This window comes from Dasypus novemcinctus, chromosome 10, assembly GCF_030445035.2.
Source record: "Dasypus novemcinctus isolate mDasNov1 chromosome 10, mDasNov1.1.hap2, whole genome shotgun sequence".
Classification (NCBI taxonomy): Eukaryota; Metazoa; Chordata; class Mammalia; order Cingulata; family Dasypodidae; genus Dasypus; species Dasypus novemcinctus.
Genome location: NC_080682.1, coordinates 15,936,683 through 15,957,203, shown reverse-complemented (window position 1 = coordinate 15,957,203; position 20,521 = coordinate 15,936,683). Strand labels below are relative to the sequence as shown.

Genomic DNA, 20,521 nt, shown 5'->3' with positions numbered 1-20,521 from the left:
AAATTATTTAAAAAACAGTTCTATTATGCCATTTAATTGTAAAATTTACTCCTCTGGATCTCAAATTTTTGGTTATTTCAAAGTTCAAGTGATATCAGATGACATTTAAGGCTTTAAAAGCCATTTTTCTTAGTCAGGGTTCTCTAAGGAAACAGAACAGGAGATATCTATAAGTACTATGAGGTTTTTATAAGAGTCTCACGTGACTGTGGGGATGCACAAGTTCAGGTTCCCCAGGCAGGCTGCAAACCAGGGGCTCTGATGAAAATCCAGTGAAGGTCCTTGATGAGTTCCTGGGAGACACTGGCTGTCCAAAGACAAGTTGGGAAATTCTCTCTGAATGTTGAAATCACTTCCTCTTTTAAGGCATTCAACTGATTGGATAAAGCATCACTCATTGCTGATGGTAATCTCCCTGGTTGATGCAGATGTAATCAGCCATCTGTACAGTAAACTCAGTGATAACTAAAGCCCATAAATGTCCTTGTACTACAATTAGCCCAGTGCTTGCTTGACCAAACAACTAGGCACAATTACCTGGCTGAGTTGACACATTAGTCTAACCTCACATCATGCATTCCTTTTCCATTAAATAGCATAAATCTCTGGGGTAAAATCAACTTTGAAGATATGTGAGTCCAGGAACAGGGATGCTCTGTGCCACCCCCCACTGCCCCCAATGAAATAGTCTGAAGAATGTAGCCACCTGGCCTAACCTGGACACTATTAGTTAAAAAGTAATGAACCTCCCAGAAGGGAAGAATGTAGAAATGATCCTGTAAACTTTAATCCCCCCATGGGTGTATACCACCTTCCTGTGATAACAACGCCAAACACCCATTTGTGTGCCTCATGTAACTTTTGCAGAAACTCTGTTCTCATACCCTATGGAATGTCTTTGTCCTGAGGACCTCTCATATTCTCCCCTTCTTTCCTCACTTCTTTGCAGGGTGCTACCTTCATCCTTTCATCGGCTGCCATCAAAGTTCCTCCTGTTTGTAAGTCCCAATAAAGCTCATGTCTAACCACTTGTCTAGTGCATTCTTTGGTCTTATGGCTGCTCCAACCTTTCAAGGTTGGATTGAAACAAAGAAAACATTTTATTTTAATACAGCCCCACAAACCCCCACACTTTTTTTGTTATTGTTGATTTAAAAATCCATCTAAAATAGGGGCTATCAGATTACATAGCTGCTGCATAATGAATACAGAAATCATTCTTTCCTGAAACCATAAAACTTGAAATTCCATTAACTACCCTGAACAAAGTGGATCCTGATAAGACTGAGATAGAGTACTGGAATATGGGATGAATAATTACCACTCAGTAATTGTCAGTTGTGCCAATGAACATCTTAGAGGCCCTGGTTCTTTCGATCTTCCTCATACCAAGTGCAGATCATACTTATTAGTAAATATTGCTTACTATGTGCCAGGTGATTTACTTACTTAACCTTCACAGTAACCCTATTGGATAGATTGTATCATGCCTGTTTTAAAGATGAGGACTGTTGTAACTATCAAATTTTTTTGCATGCTGCCGGGCTATCCATCCCACTTTGGCAAACCCCTTGCGTCAACACTGATCTTTGGTATAAAGAAGCAGCTTTCCAGCCCTGGGGCATCAACTCTCGCAGAGCCCAAACTGTCATTCGTGGCCTCCACCAACATATCTCACCCCAAACTCAGGGCTGGTCCCAGATGATAAACTAACCACCCCCCCACCTCCCTTGGACCCCGTCCCTTCATTTTTTAATGCATTATCTTTAAACTAATCAATCCTTAACTTCTGCGGGAAATTTATTAACCACCACCCCTTGACCACAATAATACACAAACTCATGGGTTCTTCTTGCCCGACTTGTGTTCTCTCCACCTGCCGGCTAAGCCACCTGAGCCACCTGAGCCAATCATGTTTCCCAGTGAGCCCTGGTGGCACCTCTCTCTCTGGGACTTGTGAGTAACAAACTGTCTTTTTGAATTGCATTATGGCCTCGGTCTCCCATTGTGTCACACTTGACATCCACCTGTCCCAGATTTAAAATCCAATTTAACTATTTTGAAACATTGAGGCAGAGAGTGCCCAAGCAATTTGCCCTGGAATACAGAGGCATTAAGTGGAGCAACTGGGATTGGAAACCATAATCCACTTAGCTCTGATGTCTCTCACTTCTATTGACTTGGCTTGATGGCAACTTCTTGCTGCATTTGGATAATGAAAGCTTGGTTGTCTGTTTGGGACCCACATCTGGATCCTGTGCTTTGGGTGGGCTGATTCTATCCCAGGCTCCAGGTAGATGATTTGCACCTTTGTTTACTGCTGTATCTCTGGTCCTTAAAATAATGCTCGGGAACAGGGGCATGAGAAGCTTGCAGTACAAGTGCTCATTAAAGAAAATATATGCAGTCAAAAAACATTTGTGAAATAAATGAAAAGTTATGCCAATTGGCACCTCAAATGGGCACGGTAAGTCAAGTGGAAACTGTTGACTTGCTGGGATTTTGTTTTTCACAGGGATGATAAAGAGATATTCTTTAAGCAGAAAGCTGCTAAGGTTTGTACTTGCCAGTTTTACATTTATATTTGCCTCAAGGGAGACATTGGCTGAAAGACAGGCCAACCCAGAGAAAAGAAAATATTGGGGTTTTTTTTGGGGGGGGAGGGTAGGAAAAGGTGCTTGACAATGTGATTGGAATTCTGTTATCCAACTATTCCTAAAGTCAAAATTACTCTGGGACTCCTCAGGTCCAATGTAGTCCCATTTGTGAGAAATCCAGATGAATTTGAATGACTTTAATGTGTAATGGAGAATGTTCAACCCTGTAAATTCTTATGTGGCTATTTTAGAGATTAAAACATTTAGGCCTAGTTATGATTTGCTGTCATACAAACAGCAAGTGCCAAAGATGATATTTAACCTTGGCAATCTAAATAAGTAAGACATTTCTGAGCCAGTCCAAAATCCCATCCTGCCTAATCAGACCCTAACATTTCAACATATTGGTGACTCAAATGTCAATGCATATTCAACTGCCAAACTGATGCAATGCCCCTACCACTCTGCGAGGAGCCATTACTTTTTTTTCCCCCTAAAATCATCACACTTTATCATTTAGCTATATGGCCCTTCTATTTTATATCCCAATGTAAGAAATGATGATTCCCACATCTTTATAATTACAACTTTAAAAGAATTCATTTTGAACTCTCAGATTTAATTAAAATAACTGAACGTTTTTTTCCTTTAAGGAACCCTAAATGGAACATTCTTGTTGAAAGTTCAACCACATATGAACCAGTGTTTTAAACATGCAGAATCACAGCCCAGTATCATGCTCTATTTAAATGTAAGTCTAGTAGATTAGAAAAATTAAGGTTGTCTAACATTTTTTTGCTGGCTGCCAGGTGTGTCTAATGAGTGTAAACTGATAGAAAATATGCTGAGGTAGAGCCATGGGTTCTATCTGTTCTACAATGTGCTGTTTAGTCATTTGAATATTTGTGATAAAGCTCTCGATGTATTTTCTTAGTTAAAAAAATGAGCTTACCAGTTTAGGCTTCACTTTTAGCTGACGGTAATGTTTTGTCAGAAATCAGCTTTTTTTTTGTTTTCATATCCTAAGTTTCAACTCTATAGGAAAATAAAATCTATAAATATAAAGAAAAGCCAGTTATCCTCAGTTGAACAGGTTGGAAACCGTAAATTTAATGTGACCATGATAAATGACTGCTTATAAAAGTTCTGTTGATCTGAAAACAGGTGGTTCTGTATTTTAATTAGACCCCAAGTTATGTATGGTCCTGTAGTAAAGATTGAGTTCGTATATCAAAGTCAAAGACTAAATTTAAAAAAAAGAATGTACCAGAGGCATTTGTTAGTAATATCCATTCTCTTAGATGGCCCTTTTCTACACCCACCTTCCCTAATCTGTCCAAAGTCTGTTAAATTCTTGTGTGAAATATTTCACCTGTCCAAAACTGATTGTCTCAGAGAGAAGGATAACCCAAGAGATTCAAGTTGACTTTTTCCTCCAGAATTTTCAAACTAGAATTGAGTCATTCGTTTGTGATTTGGAAGATACAAAAATCAAGATTTTTAAATTAACTGGTGTATTAGTCAGGGTTCTCTAAGGAAACATAATCAACAGAAGTATCAGTAAATTGTCCTTACAAGATTCTCTCATGTGACCATGGGGATATGCAAGCCCAGGTTCCACAGGCAGGCTACAAACCAGGGCCTCTGATGAAAGTCCAATGAAGGTCCTTGATGAGTTTCCAGGAGACATTAGCTTTCCAAAGACTAGCTGGAAAATTCTCTCTGAATGCTGAAATCACTTCCCCTTTTAAGACATTCAACTGATTGGATAAAATGTCATTCATTGCTGACTGCAGTTTCTCTGGTTGATGGTAGAGGTAGTCAGTCATCTAGGCAGTAAATTTGCTTATGACTAAAGCCCATAAATGTCCTTGTATTACAATGAGCCCTGTGCTTGCTTGACCAAACATCTGGGCACAATTACCTGACTGAGTTGACACATTAGCCTAACCACCATAACTGGTCTGAGACACCCTTCTGCAATGAGAGAATAAAGCAGAAGAGCCTATAGATACAGGGCTGAGGCAATTCTGCTTGTCCTTGGGTTGTGTTGTTCATGAAGTTTAATTGCATGTTTGTTCTTTCTGACCTTGGAGTTTGCAATATAATCCTTTTTTTTTTTTAACAGCCTGAGCTCTGTGGACGTGCAGAAATTAAATGGTTGCATTTATTTTATAATCACTGACATTACTTTGTTATGCCAAATATCCCCTATCTATCTTCTTGTCTTTGACTTTTATCATATATGAAAAATAAAATTAACTGATGAAAATTTCCATTTCATACCAAATTTAGTGTCCTACTTTTTCACTATTGTTAGCTCTGGGAAAAAAGATTTGGAGATGGAAGGACTCAGAATAATCTATAAATGCTTTCTCTCTTGCTCCCCTACCACCATTGTTTGCCAAAGTAGGAAAAAAGGATGAACAAGCGGGTGAGTGGTGGATGTCTCTCAACCTGGTACAATTGTAGTCCACTTTCAGTAACACTGACTATATAGCTATGCAGTATGGACTAAATGTAGCTCAAACTATCAGTGCTTGCATCTTTAGGGGGCCCTACCAGGTGTAGATATTTCTACTGCATGTTTTTGATGGGTCAGTTTAGATAGGGCTTTACCTGTTCCACACTAAGGTCACCTTTTACCCTTTCCCCAGTTCTGTACCATTGTTGCTGATCACAGAGTGTTTTATTTCTTGGGATCCACTCTATAACTGATATGTATTGTTGGACAGTGTAGCAGTTTGATATACTTATGAATTCCAAAAATAAATATTGGATTGTGTTTGTAAAAGGTATGTATCTGGGCATGATTAAATTGTGATTAGGGCTTTGATTAGGCCACTTCAGTAGAGTGGTAAGTCCCCACCCCATGGTGAGTGGGGACTCACAGATAAAAGGCTGGCAAAGGACAGAGTTGGAGGGTTTTTAATGTTGGAGTTTTGATGTTGGAGTTTGATGCTGATGTCTTAAGCAGGAAGTAAGCACACAGAGGAAAGAGAAGCAAGATCTCGGAAGAGAGGAACCCAGGAAGCCTGAACCCTGGCAGATGTCAGCACCATCTTGCTCCAACACGTGGAAATAGACTTTGGTGAGGGAAGTAACCTATGCTTTATGGTCTGGTATCTGTAAGCTCCTATCCCAAATAAATACCCTTTATAAAAGCCAACAGGCTTCTGGTATTTTGCATCAGCATCTCTTTGGCTGACTAATACAGATAGAATACTAGAAAAACAGCTGAAACCCAGGTAAACATGGGAAATCATCTACCAAAGTTGAAGAAGAGTGTTCTTCCACTGTATCATTTTTTTCTACTCATCTCTTATGTTTTTTTTTTTCTCTAGACCAAATAAGTATATATGGAAGATACACCAGTCTACCACATATACCAGGCCACCAAACTCACTTAGGAAGTGAGACATCAGTCTCCACTGTAGATAACCTCAGTGTTTGATGGGTTTGTTTCAACCTCCCTTTCTTGCTTTGGTAAAGAAAGGAAGTGCGGCAGTGACACTCTATTTCAACATCATTTGCCAAGAACTCAAATACGCATGTCTCTAATAATTTTCTATAGACTATTGGGTAAAATGATTGGAAGAAACAGAGCTGGTTTAGCCACTTATTAAGAGATTTTGGTATTTGATATTTCTTTTTTCTCAGTTTTTGGTCCCTATAACTAATTCTGAGCTAATAGGAAGTCCTAATCAACATTTAGTGAGAACTTTTCCTTGTATTCTGTGAAATAATGAATTTCCTTTTTTTTTTTTGCCTAAATACTTAATTTGCTATTCTACCACTTACCACCCAGAGACCTGTATTACTTAGTTTCTATTCTCACATTCCTAACCTTGCCAAAATAAATAGAAGGATATATACCAGAATCAAATCCTTGTATGCCTTTTTTTACCCCAGAAAATTTTCATTCAACTTGATGAAAAACTAAATAGAGAATAATTGCAGGAAATTTGCATAAACATTCATAGGGCAGTGAGAAAGGAAAACTCATCATCTCAAGTAGAAAATATGTGAATCTATCCAGGATTACCATTTGGGTGAGTATATTTTTATTTAATACTGTGAAATTTTCCAACACATTTATAGAGGGAAAAAAGGCAAGCATTCAGTAAAGTGATGAATATATCACACATTTTATCATGTGCCATATGATTGCAGTTCAGGATTGTTGTAATCATTCATTCTTACAGTGGTTAGGGCTATATTTGGTCATAATGTTTCTCATTATATTTTCAGGTAAAACAGTGGATTTGTGATTGTACCCAAAAAAGTCCTTTCATGTTTTAATCCCAACCAGAGAAGAATTTTTGGCTGCTATTACATGATTATGAAATAATCATCAGTTACATAAATGTGTTTTGGGAATTTCCATAAAGATGGTAATTGATATGTAAGTTAACACTAATATCTGCTGTTTGTTCTGGAAGGACTAAAAGCCTCTAAGATAAAAACCCTCTAAAATGTCAAGTACAGCCATAAGAATTTTTCAAGTGACCTATTGACCTTGGATATTAGTGTCCTGCAAAGGATAGATCTTACCTTTTTTTTTCCTTCATGGATCTATTGTCCATCTTAAATCAAAATTTGAGATACTGCTGTTATATAAAATGTGTAAGACCTTTGTTAACTAATAGTAACTATATATGTAATTCATCAAGAATACTTAAATCAACACAATATTATAATGAGTTTTGTGATATAAAATTGATATCCCTCTACCCAGTACCGAACCCCTTTATTCCCTCCTGGGTGAGTCACAGAGAATTAGCTGAGCATATTTAATGCAATAATTTCCAATCAGTACTACTACACGACTGTTTCTTTTTCTTCCTTACAGGAACAGTTTTCCCCTTGTTGGAATATATAATATTTTATCTGTTTCTCTAAGGAAAGAAATTAAACTATGAATTCTGAAGTGTGAGTCATCTTTATTAACCCTCTGACATTCATTATCTCATTCAGTCTCCACAACTGCCCTACAAAGGAGAAACAGTACAATTATTCTAATTTTACAGATCAGGAAACTGAGGCCTAGAGAGATTAATTAATTTATCTAAGAGCACACAGCCAGTGAGTGGTTGAGCCATTTTTTTTAGGAGGTACCCAGGATTGCAGGGATCAAAACCACTAAGCTACACTTATACCTACAGAAAGTCTCTTAACCATTCTTCTATGTTGCTGCATCCCCAGATTTTGAAAATTGTGGTCTGCCAAATTGTATCTTTCAAACAAATAATAAGGAAATTATAATAATACATCTGTATCACAGGAAAATGTATGGCTAATGTTAGAGTATTTTAAGTATTAAAATAACCTTAAAGACCCCATTAAAAATCTTGAGATTTGGGTCCAAATGGTAACCACTAGATGACCTCTAAAGTGCTCTAAAGTTATTGATGATTTCATAAATAACTTAAAAAAAACACAAGTTCTATTAATAGATGACCTCTCATTTCTTCATGGGACATTGGGAAAACAAAACAAAACAAAAAACAAAACAAAACATCTTCAAATGTTTTAGATGAAATTGAATAATGCATTGTATCAATCAGGGTTCTTTATGGAAACAGAATTGACAGGCAATATCTGTAAATAGTACTAGATTTGATAAAATTCTCTCACATGACTATGGGGATGTATAAGTCCAAATTCCACAGGCAGGCTGCAAACCAGGGGATCTGATGAAGGTCCTTGATGAGTTCCCAGGAGACGTTGGCTGTCTGAAGTTAATCTGGAAAATTCTCTTTGAATAATGAAATCATTTCCCCTTATAAGGCATAATGATTGGATAAATGTCACTCATTGCTGATGACAGCCAACTTGGTTGATTGTAGATATAATCAGCCATCTATGCAATCAACTCACTGATGATTAAAGTCCATAAATATCCTTGTATTATAATTTGCCCAGTGCTTGCTTGACCGAACAACTGGGCACAATTATCTGGCAGAGTTGACACATTAGTCTAACCATCACAGTCCGCCCCTTATCAACTTGGCAGCCATACGCATCACCTTAAACCACCATACTTAGTCTCTAAATAGAGACACTAACATACATACACACACACACACACACACATATATATATATATATGTCCACCTAACTATATTCAACTGTCCTGCATATAATTGGAAATGCATTACTTCCCTACAGAATAGGGTGCAAGTTCTTGGGTAATATTCACTCTTAAATGTGACATCCTTAAATATTATGACATGAATTAATACAACTTATGTCATATGATAACAGAAAAAGTTAGGAAAGAAAGATATTCATTTTAGGTACATATACAATCATACTCAAAACAAGGAAGAAATATTCATGACCATTACACTCTTCATTTCTGTAACTGGTGTGTGGTCAAAGTTCATATTTATCACTACTTTTTCCACCACCCATTCCATGTTCCCTTTACCCTTAGCAAGCTGCCTGTGGTTCTTTGCCTTTAGGGGTGACCCAAACTTTCATTATAGAAGATTCTGGACCTTTGTTAGCTCTGCTTGAATCGGGTTGTTGCAATTTTCCATTGACATTACTCCAGGGCATGGCAGTACTAGGAGACTCCCTAGAGGATCTCCTGTATTGCAGGCAAACACTTCTTTACCCCCATTGTATAGATGCAGTCCTATTTCCCTTTGATAGTCAGGATCAATCACCCCAGGCAGTACAATAATTTCCTTCTTTGCCTGTTGATTCAGAAGTATGAGGAACCCACTGGCTCAGTGGCAGTCTTAAATTCCAGTTCAATGGAATCATTGTAGTGTTCCCTGGTGGAAACACTCCTCCTTTTGGAACTAGACCTGTAGACCAGCAGAACTTAAGTCTGCAGGGCCGGGAAGCAAAATTTTCCTAGTGGATTACTAGGGGTAATAATGAGCGGTGCCACACCCATTTCAACCCCTCGATTCCTGGATCCATGAATCCTGGCTATGGGAGAAACAGCACATAGAGTGGATGCTGATTTATTTATTTATTTATTTATTTATTTAATTTTTAAAAAATTGATTTTGTAAAAATATTACATTAAAAAAAATATATGAGGACCCCTTCAACCCCACCACCCCCACCGCACCTCTCCCCCTCCAGCAACACTCATTCCCATCATCATGACACATCCATTGCATTTGGTAAGTACGTCTCTGGGCACCTCTGCACCTCATGGTCAATGGTCCACATCATGGCCCATACTCTCCCCCATTCCATCCAGTGGGCCCTGTGAGGATTTATAATGTCCGGTGATTGCCCCTGAAGCACCATCCAGGGCAGCTCCAAGTCCCTAAGACGCCTCCACATCTCATCTCTTCCTGCCATTCCCCATACCCATTAGCCTCCATGTCCACTTTTCCCACTCCAATGCCACCTTTTCTCTGTGGACATTGGATTGGTTGTGTCCATTGCACCTCTATGTCAAGAGGAGGCTCAGATTCCTCATGGATACTGGATGCAATCCTCTTGCTTTCAGTTGTAGGCACTCTAGGCTCCATGGTGTGGTGGTTGTCCTTCTTCAACTCCATCTTAGCTGAGTGAGGTGAGTCCAATAAATCAGATTGTAGGTGCTGGAGTCTGTTGAGGCTCAGGGCCTGGCTATCACATTGTCAGTCCAGAGATTCAGATCCCCTAAATATATCTTAAACCCCGACACCAACTACAACTCCAGCACAGTAGCATGAAAATCTTAAGAAGAGAGATCCCATCTGAGTCCAGATTCATCACGCATAAACACCAGCTCCAAAGAAGGGCCATCTGACATGGCAGTTAACCCCATCTGCCATGACCATAGCACCCATGGGCCTCTTTAGCCCTCAAAGGAACCAATACCTGGGGGTTGTATCTACTTTATCTGTCTCTTAGACTCTGCTCAGTTGTGCATAAGGGCAATCCTTCTGACAGCCTCCAGACTCTTTTTTAGAGACTCATAGCCATATAAACTCATTTCTCCTTTCCATTTCCCCCTTAGATTAGGTCAAACAGCATTTTAAAGTCATGTTATTTTATGTAGACAGGGATATTCTGCTGATCTGCATTGAACCTTCCATTCAAGGTCATTCTCCAGTTGCATCATCAGTTGGTAGTTGATAGTGATCCCTCGGTGCCAGGGAGGCTCATCCCTGGGTGTCATGTCCCACGCTGGGGGGAAGGCATTGCATTTACATGCTGAGTTTGGCTTCGAGACTGGCCACATTTGAGTAACATGAAGGCTGTCAGGAGGAAATTCCTAGGCACAATGCTGCTCTAGGCCTTGTTCTTATTTCAGGCATATCAGCTCACAAGCATAGTCATTAACGTCAGGGGCTCACTGTTGGACCCTCTTTCCTTCCTGGTCCTTGCCGCTGCACCTGGGAGACTGTCGCTGCTCCCCTAGGGACCACGACAGAGCACCACTGGCCAGGAACCCAGTACCTCCCCAGCTGTAGTTTTTAATTGTTGCCACTATGAGTATATCCAAACATTACCATGCACCCTGGACATATGTCCTATATAGCTCCCTGTCAGCCATATATCACCTGTCAATAGTATCCTATACCAGTATTCCTCCGTTGCCATTGTTGAACCACTCTGTGATCCAGAACTTCCTGAAAATTGAAGCCCAATATAATGTCTGGATCCCTTATAGAGCATACACAGCCTCTTGGAGAACATTGCCCCAGTCCTGCAAGGTATTATCACCTAGTTGGTGCTGTAATTGAGACTTCAAAAGACCATTCCACCTTTTATTCAAGGTCTTTTTCTAGTTGCATCACAGTTAGTGATTGGGAAATGGTAAAGACAAATGAGTTTATATGGCTAAGAGTCTTCAAAAAAGAGTAGGTGGTCATCAGAGGGGTTGTGCTTACGCATGACTCAGGAGATCCCAGAGACAGCCAAAGTAGATACAACCCAGGTATTTGTGTTCCTGAGGGCTATGGGGACACACAGGTTCTATGGTCATGGCAGATGGCTTGTCAGTGGGCCCTACTTTGGAATTTGTGTTCCTGAGTGTGATGGAGTTGGACTCAGATGTGACATTTCTACACATGCCTCTTCTGTCACTTTTACTGAATGAGTGGTTGGTGCTGGGGTTGATGTATACTCAGGAGACTTGAATCTCTGGATTGTCCATGTGCCAGTTGGTCTCTGAGCCTCAGCAGAGTTGCAACTCCTACTCTCCAGTTTGTTGGACTTACCAAGGTCAGCTAATAGGAAGGTGAAGATGGTCAACCACCACACCAGGGAACTGAGAGTGCCTACAACTGCAATCAGGAGAATCGCATCCATCAGCCATGTGGGTTCTAAGCTCCCTCTCAATTTCGAGGTGGTGTTGACATCATCATCCCATGGTTCACAGGATGCAGGATTAAAATATGGATTAGAGTGGACTCACTGGTATTCTACTATAGAACTATTGTGACTAATAATGGAAGAAATTGTAGCATTGATGTGGAGAAAGTGGTCATGGTAGTTGCTGAGGGGAGGGAGAGGGAAGAAGAGATGTGATGTGGGGGTATCTTTGGGACTTGGAGTTGTCCTAAATGATATTGCAGGGACAGATGCTGGACATTATATATCCTGCCATAACCTACTGAATGTACTGGGGGAGAGTGTAAACTACAATGTCAAACTATTATCAATGTGGTGCAGCAGTGCTCCTAAATGTATTCACCAAATGCAATGAATATGCCAAAATGATAAAAGAGGTTGTTGATGTGGGAGGAGTGGGGGTGTGTGGGGTGTGGGGTGTATGGGAACCTCTTATATTTTTTAATGTAACACTTTTGTGATCTCTGTATCGTCAAAAAAATACAATAAAAAATAAATAAAAAGGTCATTCCAGCATTCTACCAATCCAGCTGCTTCAGGATGATGGGGAACATGGCAAGACCAGTGAATTCCATGGATAAGTGCCCATTCCTGCATATCAAATGCTGTGAAATGGGTTCCTTGATCAGAAGCAATGCTATGTGGAATGCTATCATGCTGGAGAGGGCATTTGGTAAGTCCATGGATGGAAGTTTTGGAAGAAGCATTGCATGTAGGGAACACAAACCCATATCCAGAGTATGTGTCTGTTCCAGTTAAACAAATCACTGCCCCTTCCATGATGGAAGTGGTCCAATGTATTCAACCTGCCACCAGGTAGCAGGCTGGTCACCTCGAGGAATGGTACCATATCAGTTGCTGAGTGTGGGTCTCTGCTGCTGGCAGATTGGGCACTTAGTGGTGGTTATAGCCAGATCACACTTGGAAAGGGGAAGTCCATGTTGCTGAGCCCATGCAAAACCTCTATCCCTACCTCCATGGTCACTTTGTTCATGAGGCCATTGGACAATGAGAGGGTGCCTGGTGAATGAGGGTGAGCATTGGCCACAGATTGGGTCATCTTATCCACTTGATTATTAAAATCTTCCTCTGCTGAAGTCACCCTCTTGTGAACATTTATGTAGGACACAAATGTTTTCATGTTTTTTGCCCACTCAGAAAGGTCTATCCACACACCTCTTCCCCAGACTCTTTGTCACCAATTTTCCAATCAGGTTTCTTCTAAGTCCTTGGCCATCCAGCCAAACCATTGGCAACAGCCCATGAATCAGTGTACAAACCCACCTTTAGCCATTTCTTCTTCCAAGCAAAATGAACGAACAGGTGCGCTGCTTGAAGTTCTGTCCACTAGGAGGATTTGACCTCACCACTGTCCTTCAGGGATGTCCCAGAATGGGGCTTTAGTGCTGCATCTGTCCACTTTCATGCACTACCTATATATTATGCAGAACCATCTGTAAACCAGGCCTGAGTTTGCTCTTCCTCAGTCAATTTACTGTACGGAACTACCCAAGAGGCCATAGCTGTGGGCTGGGAACAAGAAGGTAACATGGCAGGAGTGATGACCATGGGCATATGGGCTACTTCCTCATGTAATTTACTCATGCCTTCAGGACCCACTCAAGCTGTATCTCATACATACCATTTTCTCTTTATTATGGAGTGATGCCATGAACACCCAACTTTACAGTTTGGTGGGTTAGACAATACTCTGCTCATGATAGGCAACTGTCATGGTAACTTGATGGCCCATGGCTAAGCATTCAGTCTCTACTAACACCCAGTAGCAGGAGAAAAGCTATTTCACAAAAGGAGAGTAGCTATCTGAAAAGGATATCAGTGCTTTGCTCCAAAATCATAAGGGTCTGCATTGTGATTCTCCTACAGGGGCCTGCCAAGGGCTCCAGACTGCATCTATACTTGCCACTGACACTTCCAGCACAATCAAATCTGCTGGATCATATGACCCAAGTAGTAGTGGTAGTGCAGCTTGCACCTATCACAGAGTCTCCTCTTGTTCCAGTCCCCAAACAAAACTAGCAGCTTTTCTGGTCACTCCATAAATGCACTGAAGTAGCATACCCAAATGAGGAATGTTTTGTCTCCCAAATCTGAAGAGGCCAACTAAACATTGTGCCTTTTCTTTGGTCATAGGAAGGACCAAATGCAACAGCTTATCCTTTACTTTAGAAGGGATATCTCAACATGTCCCACACCACTGGATACCTAGAAATTTCACTAAGGTGGAAGGTCCCTGTATTTTTGTTGGATTTATCTCCCATTCTTCTCAAACAAATGGCTTACCAAAGTCTAGAACCACTGATACTTCTTCCTCACTAGGTCCCATCAACATGACATCATCATATCATCAATATAATGGAACAGTGTGATGTCTCATGGGAGGTAGAAATGATGATCAAGATCCCTGCAGACAATATTGTGACATAGGGCTGGAGATTTGCTATACCCTCAGGCAGGACAGTGAAGGTATATTGCTGGATTTGCCAGCTAAAAGCAAACTGTTTCTGGTGGTCCTTAGTAATGGCAGTTGATAAAAAAAGCATTTTCCAGATCAATAGCTTTATACCAGTTACTAGAGGTATCAAGCAATGATACCATATCTGGGATAGCATCTGTGATTGGGTCACCACATGGTTAAGTTTATGATAATCCACTATTGTCCTCCAAGATCCATCTGTTTTCTTCACAGGCCAAATAGGAAAGTTGAGTGGGGATGTGGTGAGAATGAGAATTTGGGGATGTGCATCCTTCAAATTCTTGATGGTGGTGCTAATCTCTGCAATCCATTCAGGAATCCAGTTTTGCTTTTGATTTACTATTTTACTAGGTAGCGATAGTTTTAGTGGCTTTCACTTAGCCTTTCCTACCATAATAGCCCTCACCCCACAAGTCAGGGATCCAATATGGGGATTCTGCCAGTTACTGTTATGTCTATTCCAAATATGCATTCTGGAATTGAAGAAATAACCCCGGAATGGGTCCAGGGACCTACTGGATCCATTGTAAGACTGACCTGAGTTAAAAGTCCATCAATCACCTAGTGGAAAACACTGCATGTGGAAATTCTCTTTTTAAATCTGATTCCTAGATGAATCTAGTGAAAATAATTATTTTTCTTTCTCTCAGTTGACCTCATTATTGAACTTATCAACAAGTTATTAACATATTTTCTAGGGAAAGTGTACCAATGGCATAATCCTGATGTAATTTTAACTCTTAGGAACACCATATTCTTCTACGTGCTTTAGCAGCAATGCTCCTCAAAACCCTTAGGATATCCTGACACCATAAGCAAACCACAAGATGAAGAACTCAAAAAACTATTTAACCTGAAGGACAATTGGAGTAGTCCAAATATTTATCTAATCTTCTTTTGCTTTAAAAACCCTTGCCTGTTAATTATAACTCCTGTTTCTATCCACCTCCAAACCGAGTAGATTATCCTTTATCTTGAAATGTTACTAAATGTTAGAAATATAATGTTAATGTAGTTGGATGAGTAATAAATCCAATCTCCTATTGAAAAAGTATTCAAAGAGATCAGAAAAAATAATATGTGAATTTTCATCATGATTCTGACCCTGACTAGACAGACTGACTTGTGCTGTAGTTACTGCCTTTGATGTTGGTCCTTAGGAATCATGCTAGAAAAGTAAGTGAACATAGTGCAAAGAATAAGATTTTGACCCTGATACCATAGATGTGACTAAAACCTGTTATTAATTTTCTGGTCTTAATAGCTGGAATGAGGCTTGAATGAAGTGCTACCTTTAGAGAGCTTGCTGGTCTAAAAATTATGTATGGTAATTTGGCATCTGAGCAGAGAGCACGGTTCTGATGAGTTTTGTTTTGTGGCCCAGAGATAAATGATGCTGTGACTGGACACATTCATATAATCATATTGATCATGATATGATTCTATTCTATGTGGAGGAGCACAGACTTTCTTTTACCAGATTATTCTGTGTCAGGAATTTTTCTTTATTACGTTAGTTTTAGATAAATTATCTTGTGCTTTATAGAACTTTGTACTTGAATAGGCTAGTTTGAAAGAAAGTGAATGAATTTAATCCTTACTCAGGTCAAGCTAAATTGGAAACATAGAAATTAAAATGTGAAAATCCAAAAAATAAAATAAAATAAAATAAAAACCCTTGCCTGGAAATACCAAGACTGATAGGACTTGGGTTGATATCTGAATCTGTGCTCCCAGAATTGAAATTCTAAGACACCAAATGAATGCCTTTGTTGCCTTGCAGCTTAGTTTGTTATTTTTCAGTTGACATTATGAATGACCCTAACTGATGAAAATTTCAAGTCTGAATTGAGGGGAACTTCAAAGTTGAGCTCCAGGCTACAGGAATGTGTAAGTAAAGATCAGGTACTAAGTTGTAAAAAGAAAGGGCAGGAGGGAATGCTCTGTCCAAAAGTTGATCTGCTAGGAATCAGGTCTGATTTGAGAAATGTGTCCACATAGTTCCCTGAATCAGGGAGCTAAGTGAATCTATAAGTGGTTAGCAGGCAAACCCAGAGCTTCTCTAAGACATAGGAACTTAAGGCAGGCCCTTGGGGTCCTCAATGACCAGCAAAGGATCCAAGTATATTTGCTATGGCTTGAAATCCAAAGGACAACAAAAGGCAAGAATCTCCTCCTAGACCACAAATTTTAGAAGTTTAGAAAAATCCATTGCCTTTAAGTAGGCCAAGCTTTGGGGCAGGCATGAGCCAGGGCACAGAAGCTAAGTGTGGGGCTTAGCACAAAAAGAGTCAAAGTCAAGTTCCTACTCAACCAGTATTTTACACCAGCTGGCTTAAGGAGAACCAGAAATATGTATTGTTAAATCCATTCTCTTCAATCTGATGAATGGCAAAGAGGAAAGTCAGAAAATAGATGATGTCAATCAATCAATCAATCAATCAATCAATCAGTAGTTACTTTGTATACAAATGGATTACACTTTCAAGTAAAGAACTAGGCTGGATAGGAAAATGAATGTGGATTCCGAGAGCAAGATGGCAGCTGAGTGAACTTCCCGGTTACTAGCTCCTGCGGGGAATCGGCTGGGCGGCATTGGAGACTCTTTGGGACCGGGCTGTTTCGGGATTTCTGCTGGTCCAGAGGTGTCTGGACATCGATTTGGAGGGAAGGTAACAGAGAGGATCCATCTGTGAAATATATACAGACATTCCAGCTACGTGTGGAGGATTCCCTCCTTGGTGAACTTAACCAGCAATAAGAAATTGGAATAAGAAGAACAAAGGGACAAAGAGAAGATATAATACTTAAGCAAAAACAACACCTAATTAATCTCCAAGACTAGACAAAGAAGCAAAGGAACTGATTAAACCTGTCAAGAAGAAATGATGACAAGACAGCAATAAAAATCTACAAATCAAACCAGTAATCAGGAAAACATGGTTGAATCCAATCAACAAACTAAAAATCAGGAAGGGGAGCAGATCTTCGCACAAGCAATGAAAGATCTCAGAACATTTATCACCGACAAATTTGATGAAGTAATGAAAGAGGTTAACAACATGAAGACAACACTTGAAGGGGAAATTGCAGACATGCGCAAAAAAATAACAGATATGATGGAAATGAACACCACAATTCAAGAAATCAAAAATACACTTGCAGCAAATATCAGCAGACTAGAAGAGGCAGAGCAGAGAATTAGTGATGTGGAAGACAGTACATTGGAAATCAAACAGATAGTAGAAGTGGTCAATAAAAAGGTAGAAAAAAATCCATATAGGACTTAGGGACCTGAATGATAATGCAAAACGCTCAAACATACATATTATAGGCATTCCAGAAGGAGAAGAGAAGGGAAAGGGGTCAGAAGGAGTGTTGCAGGAAATAATGACTGAAAACTTCCCAAATCTACTGAAAGAGACAGATGTACATATCCAAGAAGCACAGCACACTCCACTGGCCATAAACCCCAACAGGCCCACCCCAAGACATATACTTGTAAAATTATCCAATGCTCAAGACAAAGAAAAAATTCTAAAAGCAGCAAGAGAAAAGAAAACCATCATGTACAAGGGAAGCTCCATAAGATTAAGTGCTGATTTCTCATCTGAAACCATGGAGGCAAGAAGGCAGTGGTATGATATAGTCAAGGTACTAAAGGAAAAAAATTTCCAACCAAGAATACTCTATCCAGCTAAACTAGCATTCAAAAATGATGGAGAGTTCAAAATATTCACAGATAAACAGAAACTGAAAGAGTATATCAACAAGAAACCTCCCCTTCAAGAAATTCTTAAGGGAGTTCTGCAGGAAGAAAGGAAAAAACAGGACAGTCAGAGATGGAGGAGAGTGTAAGAGCAACAAAAAAGACAAAAATAGAAGGGGAAAATAAAATATTACAAACAAAATATAACAAACACAAATCCAACCAAAATATGGCTACCACAAATAATTCTCTGAACGTAATAACACTGAATGTCAATGGATTAAACTCACCTATCAAAAGATTCAGACTGGGACACTGGATAAGGAAATATGACCCATCTATATGCTGTCTACAAGAGACACATCTTAGACCCAGAGACTCATGGAGGTTGAAAGTGAATGGCTGGAAAACAATCATACAAGCAAACAACAACCAAAAAAAGGCAGGAGTAGCTATATTAATATCAGACAAAATAGACTTTAAATGAGAAACAATTGTGAGAGACAAAGAAGGATACTATATTTTAGTGAAAGGGACAATCTGTCACGAAGATTGAACGATCATAAATATTTATGCTCCTAACAAGGGTGTCTCTAAATACGTGAGACAAACACTGGAAAAACTAAGTGAAAAAATAGATGCATCTACAATTATAGTGGGGGATTTTAATACACCACTATCAAATCTGGACAGAACATCTCAAAAGAGAATCACTAAAGAAACAAAACATTTGAACAGTATACTAGAAGAGATGGATCTAATAGACATATATAGATCATTACACCCAAACACAGCAGGATATACAATTTTCCCAAGCACACATGGAACATTCTCCAAGATAGACCATATGCTAGGCCACAAAGAAAGGCTTAATGAATTCAGAAAGATCAAAATCATACAAAACAAGATCTCTGATCACAGTGGAGTGAAGCTGGAAATTTGCAAAGGACGGAGGCCCAGACTTCACCCACAATTTGGAAATTAAACAGCACACTCTTAGAAAAACAGTGGGTGAAAGAGGAAATCTCAAAAGAAATCAATGACTACCTTGAATCAAATGATAATGATAACACAACATACCAAAATTTATGGGATGCAGCAAAAGCAGTACTGAGAGGGAAATTTATAGCCATAAATTCACATATCAAAAAAGAAGAAAGAGCAAAAATTGAAGAACTAACTGCACTTTTGACGGAATTAGAAAAACAACAACAAAGTAACCCAACAGGAAGAAGAAGGAAGGAAATAACAAAGATAAGAGCAGAACTAAATGAAATAGACAATAAGAAAGCACTTGAAAAAATAAACAAGACCAAGAGCTGGTTTTTTGAGATCAACAAAATTGACAAACCTTTAGCGAGACTAACAAAGAAAAAAAGAGAAAAGATGCAAATACACAAAATAAGAAATGAGAAAGGTGATATCACCACTGATCCCACAGAAATAAAGAATATCATAAGAGGATACTTTGAAAAACTACATTTCAACAAAAATGACAATTTAGAGGAAATGGACAAATTCCTAGAAACACATAAGCAGCCCATATTAACGAAAGAAGAAATTGAGGATCTTAACAAACCAATCATAAGCAAAGGGATAGAATCAGTCATTAAAAATCTCCCAACTAAGAAGAGCCAAGGGCCAGATGGCTTCACAGGTGAATTCTACAAAACATTCCGGAAAGCACTAACACCAATCCTGTTGAAACTATTCCAAAAAATCGAAACAGAAGGAACATTGCGGAACTCCTTCTATGAGTCCAACATTATCCTAGTACCAAAGCCAAACAAAGACACCACAAGAAAGGAAAATTACAGACCAATTTCTCTAATGAACCTAGACACAAAAATACTTAATAAAATACTTGCTAATCGTATTCAACAACACATTAAACGAATTATACACTATGACCAAGTGGGATTTAATCCAGGTATGCAAGGATGGTTCAACATAAGAAAATCAATTAATGTGATACACCATAGAAACAGATTGAAGGAAAAAAATCACATGATTATATCTATAGATGCAGAAAAGGCATTTGACAAAATACAGCACCCCTTCTTGATAAAAACACTCCAAAAGATCGGAATACAAGGAAACTTTTTGAACATAATAAAGAGTATATATGAAAAACCTACAGCCAACATTGTTTACAATGGCGAAATCCTGAAATCCTTTCCTCTAAACTCAGGAACAAGACAAGGATGCCCATTGTCCCCGCTCCTATTTAACATTGTCTTGGAAGTACTTGCTCGAGCACTGAGGCAAGAACCAGATATAAAAGGCATTCAAATTGGAAGGGAAGAAGTCAAAATTTCATTATTTGCAGATGACATGATCCTATACATAGAAAACCCTGAGAGATCTACAACAAAGCTTCTAGAACTCATAAATGAGTTCAGC

The 20,521-nt window shown here is 39.2% G+C and overlaps 1 pseudogene; it reads right to left on the bottom strand.

The window, feature by feature from the left end:
* Positions 1 to 13,053, bottom strand: part of LOC101425979 (elongation factor 1-gamma-like) — a 58,530-nt pseudogene extending 45,477 nt beyond the window's left edge.
* Positions 13,054 to 20,521: the final 7,468 nt, after the last annotated feature.